The sequence below is a fragment of the Phasianus colchicus genome, chromosome 8, assembly GCF_987193195.1.
Source record: "Phasianus colchicus chromosome 8, bPhaCol1.hap1.1, whole genome shotgun sequence".
Taxonomy (NCBI): Eukaryota; Metazoa; Chordata; class Aves; order Galliformes; family Phasianidae; genus Phasianus; species Phasianus colchicus.
The window spans coordinates 16,121,028-16,134,981 of NC_143443.1; the positions used below are offsets into that span (position 1 = coordinate 16,121,028).

General features: G+C 43.1%; 1 protein-coding gene across 10 annotated transcripts in view; it reads left to right on the forward strand.

Annotated features, from left to right (window-relative positions):
- The window catches only part of NDST2 (N-deacetylase and N-sulfotransferase 2), a 129,813-nt gene that overhangs the window by 37,418 nt on the left and 78,441 nt on the right, over positions 1 to 13,954 (forward strand). For 5 of the 10 annotated variants that reach the window (XM_090145022.1, XM_031603022.2, XM_031603023.2 and 2 more), the window contains one exon: positions 13,606 to 13,678. The exons of 3 other annotated variants lie outside the window; for them this stretch is intronic. The gene's annotated coding sequence lies outside the window, so the exon portion shown is untranslated. Of the gene's footprint in view, positions 1 to 4,037; positions 4,132 to 13,605; positions 13,679 to 13,954 lie in introns of all 10 variants that reach the window. 2 more of the 10 variants (XM_090145023.1, XM_090145028.1) reach the window with 1 other exon arrangement.

The following is a 13,954-nucleotide window of genomic DNA, read 5'->3' on the forward strand; positions in this document are numbered from 1 at the left end:
TCACCGTGGTTTTTTAATCTTTTTTTATTTTTTTTAAATTCTGAGAAGCTCTTCTAATATATGCTTTGAAAGATTCATGTCCAGCTGTTTCTATTGTTTTGTCCTCTGCTTCTTTCTAATTGAGTATCTGTCTTTTCTACTTGTTCTTTTTCGCATCTGCATTTTCAACCGGGCAAAATCTGAGTTTTATTTTATGGTGCTCATAAATGTAAATTAGTATATATATTCTTTTTTTTCACGTGGATTAGAAGTTGTCTTTAGAGGTGTATAAGCAAGAGGCATTGCCTTGTCTTGCACGTGGTATTCATTGGGATAGCTGTTAGACCTGGGTGGAGATTTCCGAACTTGAGCCTTTTGCCCTGTCACTTTGATAAATGTGTCATTATTCTGGGGCTGAAGGGTTCTGGTTTGTATGAAATGAGGGCATCGAGGACCACAACAGCTTAACAGTCAGCATTGAGTTGTGGGTGTCAGGCATGGCTGCCTTGCCAGTCGCTCCGCTCTTCTGGCTTTTTGCTAGTGTTTTTTGCTGTTGTGTTAATTTATTGTGTAGTACCACTTTCTATGAGTGTCTGTGGGTATGAAATATCTGACTGAATGAGCTTTCCCTCAAGGTCATGAACAGGAGCAGGGGAGTATTTGATTCCCACTGTTTTCACATGCCATGTGAGTCAGTCTGGGGCTGGGATATCTCTCCGTTGTATTAAAATATCTTTCCAGAAATCTTCACATGGACACTAAATTCTGGCTCTGTTTGTGCTCTGCTGGTAAGGGTCACTCAAAATCCATCACACCTGTTTAAGTTTTAATTCTATTTTTTTTCTTAATGTAACAGGACTGTTCACCTTGTCCTTTTAATATGCTACTTTAGTGAATAACCGCAGTAAAACGTTCTGTTGATAAATCATAGCACTGCTATGGTGTAGTAACTTCAGTCGTTAATTTTCTTGGTGGGCATGAAAATGTTTTTCAGAGCAGACATCTGCTTGAAAAAAAGTGAGTTTAGTTCTGGGTTCACAGTTGTTGCAAGTGAAAATACGTTTGTTCCCAGAGCAGGTGCACTGGGCTGCCGTGTCGGTTCCACCAGCAGCTCTCTGCTGGTTCTCTGCCCTGTAATGCTGCAGCCAGTCAGGACGGTGGCTTTTGTAACATGACAGCTGTGTGCAGACCACCAAGCTCGACCAGAACCAAAATCAGCTTCGTTCTCAGCCAGCCTGAGGCTGTTGCTGGATTTCAGCTTCTATTCTTGTGTGACAGACACACATGGTGGGCAGCGCTTTGAATGCTGGCTGCACTGTACAGTTTATTCTATTGCTTGGGAAGCTGGGTGAGACCCTGGTTCTGTGTGGGCATGCCTCCCTCCACACTTCAGTACCTCTCTGCAGGGTGCCTTGTGGTGCTAGCTTTAGCCTACTCATTGCAGATTCATTTCCAAACCATAGATCTTGTTGGTGAGACATATCTATGTTCCCTTTCTGGTGGCTGTAAGAAACTACACAATGGGACAGCATGGTTGATTTGAAATCTGCTTTTGGAATGCTTTTTGGTTCATTTCTGAATACTGATAACACTGTGGTTAGCATCCTTCCCCTTGCCTAAACCACACTGATGGAATGGGAGAGCACTCCTTTTCCATTGGTGTGGTGTTTGGATCACAACAGGACAAGTGAGTGATATTAGTAGATGGCAAGTCTTTGAAGTGTGTTGGAGTCAACTTCAGAGGGAAAGAAAATCCCTTCCCTGAGCTGCAGATAAACAATAACGCTTTCAAACCTTGAAGAGGATCAAGGTGAAGCTGAGCGAACAGCGAGCGCTGAGGAGATGATCCTGCTTTGTGACAAGTGGCAAAAATACTGTTTTTCCCTTTTGTGCTCCCATAAACAAAGCAAAATAAAGTATTTGGAGATTGCTTTATGAAACGAAAATAGCAAGTTTTTGTTTTAAGTATCCTCATCTTAACTGATGTGGGTGAGTATATTTTAAAACAAGGGTATAAATGCCTTGTTGGGATTCTGAAATATCTTCAGAAGCAAGTGAAAAGAGCTGAATTCATCTGTGTGAATGCATTTTGCTGCATTTTTTGCCTGTTTAGACTAGGAGGAGGCTGACAACTTCTAACTGCTGTGTGTCACTCCCAGTTTAGTTGGCTTTGGCTGGGATAGAGAGAATGGAACAGGCTCGTTTCTCTTTTTCTTGTTAAACCCCTGAGGAAAGAAGGAAACTACTTCTAGACCGTGTACCTCGCATGCATTTCAGAAGGTAAATTTGCCCTCTACCTAAGGTGAAGGAGCTCTTGGCAGGATGTGCTGGAGAGCAATAGAAAGTGGCAGCAGAAGTGGCTAGGATCATTCCCTCAAGGTTGCTGCTTGTTTTTAACAAGATTCTGAGTCTTAGAATGTATTCACTCAGCTTTGAAATGGCTCATAGATAAAGGCTGAAGTTCAGTGGCTGGAGCTGTGTATTAACATGCCGTATGGATAGCAGCAATGTCATGAGTGGTAAATAAGGACTTCTATAAGAACTGGAAAGTTGCGTCTCCAAAATTGAAATAGGAACAATGGAAGCAAAAACGGTAGTTGAAAAAAATGTGATTTTTTTTAACATATATGCTAGCACAAGATAACTGTTGAGAGAATTCAAAACAGCTCTGTATATCATCTTTAGCACAGAGCCAACGTACAGATAAGGCTATTACGTTATGTACCACACAGCAGTCTCTCCCATATGCACTACCAAAGGGAGAACAAACATGGGATTGAGAGGCGGTGGGTTTGGGTGGGGGAGGGAGGTTTGAATGTGTCCTTTGGGAAAGAATCTGTATAAAGAATTGAGAAAGAAATAAGATGGCAGCAGCCAGGATTTGCAGAGCTTTTCAGCCCTTTGTTTGGTTATCTTGCATAAGTGCTTTAGCCGGAGACTCTTTCAGTAGCTGCATGGGGCCGGCTTGGAACACAAACGTGCATGAATCCAAATGTAATTTCCCTGTTGTGCACATTCTGGCTGTGACAGCTCAAGTTATGAATGTAAAATAGCAGAAAAAAAAGTTCAGAAGGTGTCTGGGCCTGCAACATTAATAAGAACTGAATTACCCAGAGCTCCTGTAATCTCGGTAAAGGTTCTGCCTGGATTTTAAGTCTAGCTGCTTCTGTGTTTCATTTTGGTGTGCTTTGGAAAGAAAGAAATAGCCTGTGAGTCTGTGCTCTGATTGCGGTGATGGAGCTCAATAGAAGCAACAGTCAAGCATTTGCTTCCAGACCAGTCGCGAAGCAGGCAGAGGGGTGATGTTAATTCTCCACTCCAGACAGTGGTCAGTGCTGGCACAGAATGAGCCAGTGCTGGTGCTCCCATCTGTAGAATTAAAGTACTGCCCAGAGAGCAGCAGCATCTCTTTCCATTCAGACAGCTCTCTTCACTGTAGAGCACTCACCCCAAATTGCCACTTTCCCTAATTCCCAGCATTCAAGATGCATTTGTCTTTGTGTAGAAGAAGGGATTTCCTCCTCCCCATCATCGCACTGCTCACAGAAGGGGCACCTTGCTCTGACTGCAGGACAGCTTGTCTGGGGGTATGCAGCAAGGAGAGGACTTTTCCCCCTCCTGCGTGCAACTTGCACAGCAAAGAGGGGTTGCAAAGTTTACAGCTTTTCCTACTTCTTCTGCAGTTTTTCCCCGTGTCTGTCCTCTCACTCTCCCTTTCCAAGCTCCTTCCATCCCGTGTTACCATGGAGAATGAAATGCCGGTCCCATTCAAGTTGTCGGCTGAATAGGTTTTGAGGTTGATGGATGGTGAGAATCTCTTATCCCTCCTTCTCCAAACACCGCCCCTGCCTGGTTCTTGACATTTCACTTGCCAGAGACTGGCAGTCCGGGAGAGAGGACTGAAAAGGAGGCTGGCAGTGTCCTGCTGCGATGCTCTTTCAGTTCCTTGGATGAAATCAGCAGCTGTGAGAAGGTCTTAAGGACTTTGGTGCAGAGCCTTGTCCTCAAGCTGGCTGAGGAATGAATGCTCACTTGAGTGCGTGCTCCTGCTTCCCCAGAGCTCCCACGGAAAGAAAATTCAAACACGGCTCTTGATGCTGCTCGTGGCTCTGACTGGGGGGATGATGTGACCTCTGCAACTTAAAGGGAAAGGTAAGGAAGGAATAGATACAATGCACGCTCTATCAGAATCTATTTCTCTCATATATGCATCTTTTAGATTTCATTTTAGAACTGCATCCCGTGAGAAGTAGAGTGTTGTGGCTGCTGTCTGTCTCATGTCCTGCCTGTAATGCTGCAGTTAGCGGGGGTCTGTGCTTAGTGTGGTCCTGCAGACCCCGCCTGCACTAGGTGCCTACTCGTGGCGTTGTTACCAGAGGATCAGAACAGCATTCCAAATAGGGTGCTTTTAATAACAAATACATGGAGTTGTGGATTTAACAGGCCCAGGATTGGAATGTGATGTTGAGGTTACTGCCGAAGTGCATGAAATGGAGCTGTAAAGCAGAAAAATCAAAACGATAGTGCTGTAAAATTGCACCAAAAATACTTCTTTTGTTGTGATTTATTACTTTTATTGCAAGGTGATGATGGCTTAGTAAGGGATCGGGAGAATTCCAGCTTCTGGTGAAAGGCTGAAGCCCGTCCTGTGTACAGGAAGAGTTGTTTTGCCTGATGACACCTGACAGTGTTTGGGGAAGTGTCTGCCTGCTGTTGTTTGGTTTGTGCGTAGATGCTACTTCTGGAAGTAGTGGTTAGAATTAAATTCATACATTCTTCCAACTGTAAGCATTCCATGAATATACATCGGTTTGGGAGAGGGAAAATATTTTTGTGACCTTTCAACAAAAAGCTGCTCTGTCAGGAGCAAACAGGGCAGGAATCCCTGATGGTGGTCAGGGATGGGCTTCGAACGTAGGGTCACACATCGAGAATTGCTCTGGGTGCTTGTGAAAAGCTGTGCCTGATAGATCATTTGAACTCTCAGTGCATCTTTTCCAAGTATCACAGTGATAAGTATTTCTGTACCAAAGTATGAGTAGCGTCTGTATGTCCCTAAACTCGCTGAACAAATACATCTTCCCATGGTACCACTGGCAGCTTTTGCATCTGTCTGAGCTTTGCAAGAGTTCACTTTTGATGCTTTATGTCCTGTTTGTTGTTGGATTGCTGTCTCCCTGCTGGAGCTCTCCTGCAGCGAGGTTGTTTTTCCTGTTGTGTGAGCCACTTCCAAAACGCTCATAGGTTAGCAGCTCGGCCACTGGTGTATTAAAAGGGAATTTTGTCAGTGCTGTATCAGAGAGGCACGTGTGTATGTGAAATATGCGTGAAATACAAATAAACACAGTGTAAATGGAATAGGTATGAATATACCATACTATTCTTCGGTTACTCTATTGTAACCATAGTAGTATGATTTTTTGTCACTAAGCTCTTTAAGGGATTCTTGAGCTAGATGAGTGCATAGTGGGCCCTGGATTAAATATTGTTTGTAGTCCTATGTGAGAATACACAGGACTTTGGTTTTTGGTTTGAAACCATTTGGCTGTGCTGCTGGGGGAAAAAAAAAAAAAAAAAAAAAAAAAGATTTTCAAAAATATACTGTTAAGCAGCTTCTTTTCACCATCAAATATGTCACTCATGTCAGATGGAATTGAGAGTGATACAGGGAAGAGAAGGGGGTAGTCCTTTGGGACACAGAATGATACTGTGGTTTGGGATTAGCTTCCTAATAGGCACTCAGCTTCATATTGCCATTCATAAGGGGTGGGGGAAAGGGTGAGCAGCTGTTTTACTGTGGTGATTTTGAGGGAGCTGAGGTGGCATCGACATCAAGGCTGCGGTGTGCACGGCATTTTATTCTGCTAACTTAAGGGGTTTTTAACATTTAGATACTGCCGTCTCTGTACAAAAAATATACGCCTACCTGTTTATGAGTTTGTGTGAGATGAAATCCCCAACCTTTCTCTCTCACTCTGTTTGTGAAGATTGTTATATTAATAATTGTAGAGATTGTAAAAATTTTTTCCAGATATTTCTGACAGATTTCAGCTTTTTAAAAAAATCTTCCATTTTTCAGCAGGAACGTACAGAGATTCAGTTTGTCCTCTGAAATGCCTCTTCTTTCTCCCAAGATTACAGAATCACAGAATCACAGAATTGCCAGGGTTGGAAGGGACCTCAAGGATCATGAATCTCCAACCCCCCTGCCACATGCAGGGCCACCACCATTCCACCTAATGCTAGACCAGACTGCCCAGGGCCCCATCCAATCTGGCTTTGAACACCTCCAGGGACGGGGCATCCACAACCTCCCTGGGCAGCCTGTTCCAGTACCTCACCACTCTCTCCGTAAAGAATTTCCCCCTGACATCCAACCTATATCTCCCTTCCCTCAGCTTAAAACCATTTCCCCTTGTCCTGCTGTCACTCACCCTTTCAAAGAGTTGATTCCCCTCCTCTTTGTAGGCTCCCTTTATGTACTGAAAGGCTGCAATGAGGTCACCCCGCAGCCTTCTTTTCTCCAGGCTGAACAAGCCCAGCTCCCTCAGCCTGTCCTCATAGGGGAGGTGCTCCAGTCCCCTGATCATCTTTGTGGCCCTCCTCTGGACCCTCTCCAACAGCTCCCTGTCTTTCTTGTACTGGGGGCTCCAGACCTGGACGCAGTATTCCAGATGGGGCCTCACAAGAGCAGAGTAGAGGGGAACAATCACCTCTCTGTCCCTGCTGGCCACCCCTCTTCTGATGGAGCCCAGGATCCCATTTGCCTTCCGATTGACCTTTTCTTTTTTGTTTATTTTCTTTCCCCCGATGAGAACTGACTTGACTTAACAGCAACAAAAATAACAGGAAATTTTATTATTAGGATGCTTCTGGTAGCTTCCCTGCTTCATTCCATCTGGCCTTCAGTTAAATTATTCTTGGAAAAAAAAATGTTTATGTCCCACTCATTTTAGATTCAGAGTTGCAAAATAGCAGTTTGGTAACTTTTCCTCTGTAAATGTCAGTCAAATGCGTTATGGGTTCCAAGATTTTCATGAATATACTGTGGTTACTATTAACCCCAAAGGACACTTCTGTAATCTCACCGAGGGACACCTCCTTACTTCAGTAATCGGTGCGAGGTGGTGGCTGTTACAATGCAGTGGCATTATGGTGCCCAAAGCGTGACTCCTGCTGATGCCCTGTGTTCCTGTAGCGTTGTCTCCACTTTTCCAGAGGCAAAATGCCCTAAGTTGTGCAGCTGTGCAAATCCTGAGCATTTTGCCCTTTGCCTTAAGTTTGGATTATGAAATCTGGTTCTCTTAGCCACTCTTTCTTTCTTGAGTTCACTTGTCCTTAATTCTGCAGTAGCTCGAAACACTTGAGACCTGTCCTTTACAATGTACAAAATGCAAACACTAAAAGCAAAGCCCCTGGATACTATTATGTGACTTCACGTCGACTTCAGCTACTTATTGAAAACCCAGCTTTTCAAATCTGTGGTCTTCCTGAACTGTCTTCCTTAAGCCTCAGAATTAAGTTGGATTTGAAAATGCAGCAAAATAAATGGACTCCATAATGACAGCGTTGTTCCCTTTCATGGGACTCAGTAAGTTCCCATCACTGAATTTGTTGGGGCTTTCACAGTCTCTCTGCAACACAGTATCACAGATGCTGAGGAGTGTGTCATAGCGTGGGATATAGGCAGCCCTTTGTGTCCACATGCCTGGGATCTTTGACTCCAGAAGTTACTGTTGCACATAAATGATATTTTTGGACAAACAAAAATGGCAGCGTGTGGAACAGTGGCAGATCGTGATGCTGCATCCATCAACGGGGAGGCTGAGGAGCGTCTCACTGACGTGCCTGCTCTGCTCTGCCTCACAGGAACGGAATCATTCCATATTTCTAATTAAGCCCATCTAACAGATTGCTAGCTAACTTCTTGTTTAATGTGTTTAAATAACGTCTCAATTAATGCTACAGCTAGTTTGAACAGAAATAAAGTAAATTTATCCAGTGTATTATTCTAGCTTCCTATTATCTACCAATATAATGTCTGTGACAATGACTGCCTGAGTGTGCAGAGCACTTAGTAATTCTGCAGGAAAATACTGAACAAAGGAATTGTTGCACTAAGCCTAGGAAAATTTGCTGGATGATTTGACTGTTCTTCAATTGTTTATTATTTGTAATCCCTGCTTTCACATTATATTCCTGTTTCACTCCAGTTATCCCTTAGTGGAAATGAGCATATTTAATAATTTTTCTGAATTTTGCCAGCATTATCTGAGACTTTGGTCTGTCCCTTCTTTCCTTCTCCTGCTTACCTCTGCCCTAAATGTGCTGGTTTTTCCCTGCAGTCATTCCCAGCCGTGCTTCCGCTGCCGTCAGCTTTCCCTCCTCCTCTCCCATCTAGGCAGTAGGCAGTGATCATCCTTCTCTTATCTCACCCTGAAGCCTTTGGCTGCTCTGTACGTGCAGGCAGCTGGAGGGAGGTCCTGCTCCAGACCTCCTCCTGTTTGCTGCATGTTCTACTTCCCCTCATCCTCAGTGAATCAGTACTTGGCTTTCTGCTTCAGGCTTTCCCTGTGAGTGCAATGTAGGACTGACCTCATTTGCTTCAGTTTCACTCCTGTCCACTGCTGCTCAGTGCCGAGCCAGGGAGAAAGAACACAGCTTTGTTGGCTGCAGCTGGGAAAAAACCCTGAGCGGAGCAGGGGTGTCTGCCCACATTGTTGGGAAGATGACTCTTCACTTGTTTATAGACTTAAATCACTGTCAAATGACTTTCTAGCTTCTTACCTGCTCTAGTCAAGTGGATTTTTAAGCCCTGTATTACAGGCTGGCCTGTATGCAAAGAATGAGCTCTCCACTCGCTCGCTCTCTTATCTCAAGTGTCATTTACTAGAATCTCTCTACCTTTTGCCTCCTGTAAAATGTAAACTGAATTACAGGCGTTTAATTAAATCAACATATTAAGTGCATGAGGAATGAGAGGCAGTGGGAATTTCGATGGCCTTATCCATAGTGGGAATATTAAGATCTATGATGCTGGGTACCTAAGCTATTTTTCTAGTGTATTGAGAGCACTGGTTGTGTAATAACAATTTCCAGCTGAGACGAAACGTGTTTCTGTGCTAGGTCAGCACAGCAGGAGATCATTTCCCCTCACCTGGCAGAGCTGCTGCTCTATAAACCATGTGACTGCTAGTTAAAGGCTCAGGTTTGCAGTAGCACTGCTCCTCTGGGATGGGGGGATTGGAATAATTGGTCAACACTTGCAAGGGTTTGATTGGAAAAACATGGCAGTCTCTGTTTGCTTTTGCGTATAATCTTTGTCTCAGTCCCTCTGTTTCATACTTTATGCTTAAGATCACTTGTTGGGGATGTATTTTCTGCCTGATTTTTAGTGGCTAAGCATTATGTACATAATATTGGTATTTGCATTTTCTATAGATGTAAAACACTGGATTCTCAGAGATGAGAAATTTTATTTTATTATGTTCTTTTTGCATTATACATAACAACTGAAATTGCTGTCATCTTGCCATAACCCAAATTTGGATCACAAAATCAAAATGAAAAACTGTGAAACAAAATATAATACAGGAAGTATGACAAGAATTAGATTAATCTCTTTTATGTATATACTTTCCCTCTAACCCTGGATTTCTGAGTAGATGTTTGATGTCAGTTTACCATGAAGACATGGAACAGCAGGCTAGTGAGTGATGGAGTCAAATTAGGGTAGAGCATGAGGGAGGCCCCTTGTCATCAGATGGGGTTGTGTTGTATGTACCTCTAAACCAGCTGCTGGCTGTTTCAGATTTGTTACCATGAAATCCTCTCTTCTAGTCTTGATCCAGAGCGGTGGTCTGCCCAGGCTGATTATTGTTTATTGGTGTTATAGTGCTTTTTCCCTAACTGGGATGCTGCATTTTTGCTGTGATTGGATTTGTCAGAAGAGCAAAAAGGATAAAAGTAAGGGGGGGAGGGAGAACTGAAAGGGTTATTTTCTTCTATTTTAAGTACAACTTAAAGCATTTTTCTCAGCACTGGAATACTGTAGAAGACAGTGAGAGCCCAGAGCTGATAAAATGCACATCCATGACCAGAATTTTCCCCCCAAAAGTCAGTAGCCTGGAGAAAACATGGTCTGATGGCCTAGGACGTTCTCTAGGCAGCCTGAATATCCCCTGCTTTCCCCCAGTGTTTGTACAGTAAGGTGCTATTTTGTGAAAGGTAATCTCAGACCATGCTTCTGGAAAGATCAGTGTTGCTCTCGTCTCCCACAGTTCTGGTATTTCTGTCTTGCTTCAGTTTCTGAAATTAGGCAGCTGTAGAGTGGGTTCAATCAACTCATGAATCTGGCTGACTGATAATAATTTTTTGGTGAATTAGTTACTTGGATCAGCATGCTGTTAATAGCTAGGGATCTGGGCCGACCTTTTATGCTGGTAGCCATCAAGGCAGGCTTATGCTCCTGTGAAACTGTACCCTGCAGCTGTTAACTCTTCTCTGGAGTACTCTTTGGGATACAGACTGAGCACTGAGCAGTACGGTCTTACATACAGGACAAGCTGCAGTTTCTTCTCCTATAAGCAGTATCTCAGTTTAGCCTAATAACTGCGTACATATATGTGAGTTGTGATGCCCTCTTACACTGGGATTTTCAGACTCAGTTGGACTGGGTTTCATCTTCAGGAATAACACCAGCTCTGGGCCAAGCAAACATGGGCTTTTTTCCATCCTCTCTGTTTCCTTCTCTTGTATGTGCTCTCCCTTGACCCTAACATCACAGGACCTATTTGTTATTATTGCAGAGCTCCTTCCTGAAACCTTAAGCTTGTGTTTCCATCTGTGCTTTACAACCCCACAAATCAAATGAATCCCAAATGCTAACATTATGCTCCTGTATGTCATTCTGTCATGTACATCATCCTGCCATGCCTCCATTCCTGCCCAGCACAAAGAGCCTGTGCATAGAGCGGCACGTCAGTGATCTCAGGCAAAAGGCATTAGTTGGTTTGCCTGAGGTGCTCACCCCACTCTCAGGTGACAACCAACAGGATGTCATCAGGAGTGTACTGACTTGATGCACTAATTTGGAAATTGATTTTGAGAGCCTCTGCTTTGGCAGTTGTCTTCAAGAAGAGTATAGTTCTTCTATGAGCTTCACCAAACTTGCTGTTTCTTGGCTTACAGGGAAGAGATTTATTCAGTAAAGAAGATGGCTTCTAGTCCTTCTTCCCATTTCCATATTTTATCTAACAGTTATTTCAGGTTTTTGGAGTACATTAATTTGTTACTCTGGATCATGGATATAAACAGATGCTGGTAGCAGGAGGTCTTATCAGCTGTAAGCAGCTGTACTTGCCTTTTTATTTTTAATCTAGGCACCAGAAGTGCGGATGAGCAACAAAACTTGGTTTTCTGACAGGTAAAACCTTTAAATTCTTTGGAATTTGTTGGAAACTGTTTCCTCTATTCTAAAAATGAACTAGCATTGCCTTTTGAGGGAAGACTATGACCTAATTATTGGAGTTCTGAGTTCAGGGTGGTATTAAGGTACTAATGCTCAGGTTCTGAAATGCTGTGTATACATGGGCAGTTGTGCTTAACTAAGTATGTAATTGCTTGCCTATGTTGGAGTGCCTGGAGAATCAGGTCTGATTTCCTGGAGACTATCATCTGTGTGCTCTTAACTGAAGTGGTACTTGGGGAATCCTTTAGGTTACCAGGAAGTGAAGGGGAATGCACACAGGCAGAACTTGAGAGAAAAGGATTTCAAACAGTGTATGAGGAACATTATGCATTTCATTTGTAAGCATGATGAATGAATTTTTGATCTGTGAATAATCGTGGGCACTAAAATTGGCCTTTCTTCTATTTAATTTTTACAGCTAAGGCTTTATTTTCCCTGGGTAGATTATTCAGGTTGCAAGTTACCCATACAGAAATCCCAGGCTCAGACCTGGAAGCAGTGCATCTGTTCATGCATGGCTCAGACCCCAGGCCATAAACTGACCTGCTGAAATTCTGCCAGCTTTATTCACAGCTACGACTGATGTCTCTGTGTTGTGCAGGATATGGGCTGAGACAAAGCACTTTTGGAGGAGCTAGATGCACAGGAGCCTGCTGGAGTCCACGACTTGCAGGTCTGGGCTTCAGCTCTGGCTCTTTAAGACTCTGTGCATCAGGCTGGTGGTTACAGCAGTTCTAGGAGGGAAAACTGATGAAAGAGTAACATATTACGTTTCTGTGACCCTTTCTGCTTTGAGAGGTTTGTTAGCTGGATTTTCATATGGGGCTCTGTACTTCAGGTGATTGACCTCCCAGACCCTGAGCACTGCAAAGTGCAGCGCACAGATAACAAGCTATAGGCTCTGCATAACTGGCATTTTGAGGTCAGGGTTTTTTAATTACGTGGATACTCCCATTCCCCATTGAATACTGGAGAGCTGACTTTGTTAATGCTTGGCTGAGGGATGTATCAAGTAGTGTTTGACCAAACTAAGTATTAAGTGTGTAGTTCAGATGTTTTCTCATGAGATGCAAAGATTGAGAGGACAGGTCATCCTCTGCTCTGCCACAGAATTCTTCTACCCTAGAATAATGCAAAAAAAAAAAAAAATTTTTTTTTTCCTTTGTAAGATCAACTCTATAGTTTGAGGAGAGGTGCTTTTTTTTTGTTCTGTTTCCAGAATCACCTGTAGGCCTACATTGGATAACAGATGTATTTTGTGAAAAATAAAGCAATGTCAGGTTTTCCTACCACACAGGTTATGATAAGCTTTTGTTGTCAAACTGTGGAAAGATGTCCAAAGGCAGATGTGTATGGAGACAGTACTTACCATAACATAACCTCCACAGGAAGCAGTGCGGATATTTTCTTGTTTGCTGCTAATGGGTAGAAAAGTATTATTCTACCCTTGGGCAGTAGTAGCTGACAGAGAGAAAATTAACTCTTTTTGATGGTTGTGAAATCTGGTGCCTTCTTACTCTGCAGTTTTTGTTTCCTATATCTGGTTTTGAAAAATTTGTTACGCCAGGTTTTTAGAAGTTTCACACTGGGCAAGGCATCTTCTGGTCACCTTGGAGAGCATCTTGCTGCTCGCTGCTGTTCTGCTTTCATTTGGAAATGCATGGTCTTCTCGGTCCTCACCTCATCCTCTCTGTTTAGCAGGACAGTGTGGTGCACCAGGCTGAGCAGTGGCACACGGCAGAGGTTCTTTTCCCTCCTGCAGCTTGTAACCAGAGGCTAGTCAAAGTAGTGGTCAACACAGAAAGAAGGAAAACGGAAAAATCTGGCTGAAAAATAAGTAGAATATTTTGCCTAACTTACAGTTGTTCTTCAATTTTTATGGTTGTAGTTCTGGATAATTTCTGGTTGGTTTAGTTATTCCTCTAGCCCAAAGAGTCACAATGCTTTTTTGCATCCTTCAAGGTTCTAGCAAGCATGCAGAAGTAGATTAAAGTCAAAGCACCAGAATGAGATCTGCCTCACTGTAATTTCCTGAACTGAAAACTGCAGTAATGCAGAAGTGGATCAGACACCGTGGCCAGAGAATATTCAGAAGATGTTGCTGCCATATACTGTCAGGTATTTATATTTACGTGATGTTTCTTCTCTCTCCCCAGGTTGGTGGTGTTTTCACTCAGTCTGCATCTGATATAACACTGCTCTTCTTAGACTGTGCGTACGCATGTTGAGGTAAGGGAGAATTGGTATCAAAGTTAGTTTTGGCCTGAGTAGCGTGGTAGGCAGATAGTGGGACAGAATTTCTATGTTGTGAGTTGTTTGTTCAGTATGTTTACAAAACTCATAAGAATTCTTTTCTGTGACTTAGGACATTAATCTGTTTCTACATTATTGTAGATTATTGCCTTATGCTTTGTTGATTGCTGTTTATGGAATACTATAAAGTACAAGTAATCAACAGAAGCTGAGTAGTGACTCTTCATGTTTTCAGGTCTGTGTTATCTGTGA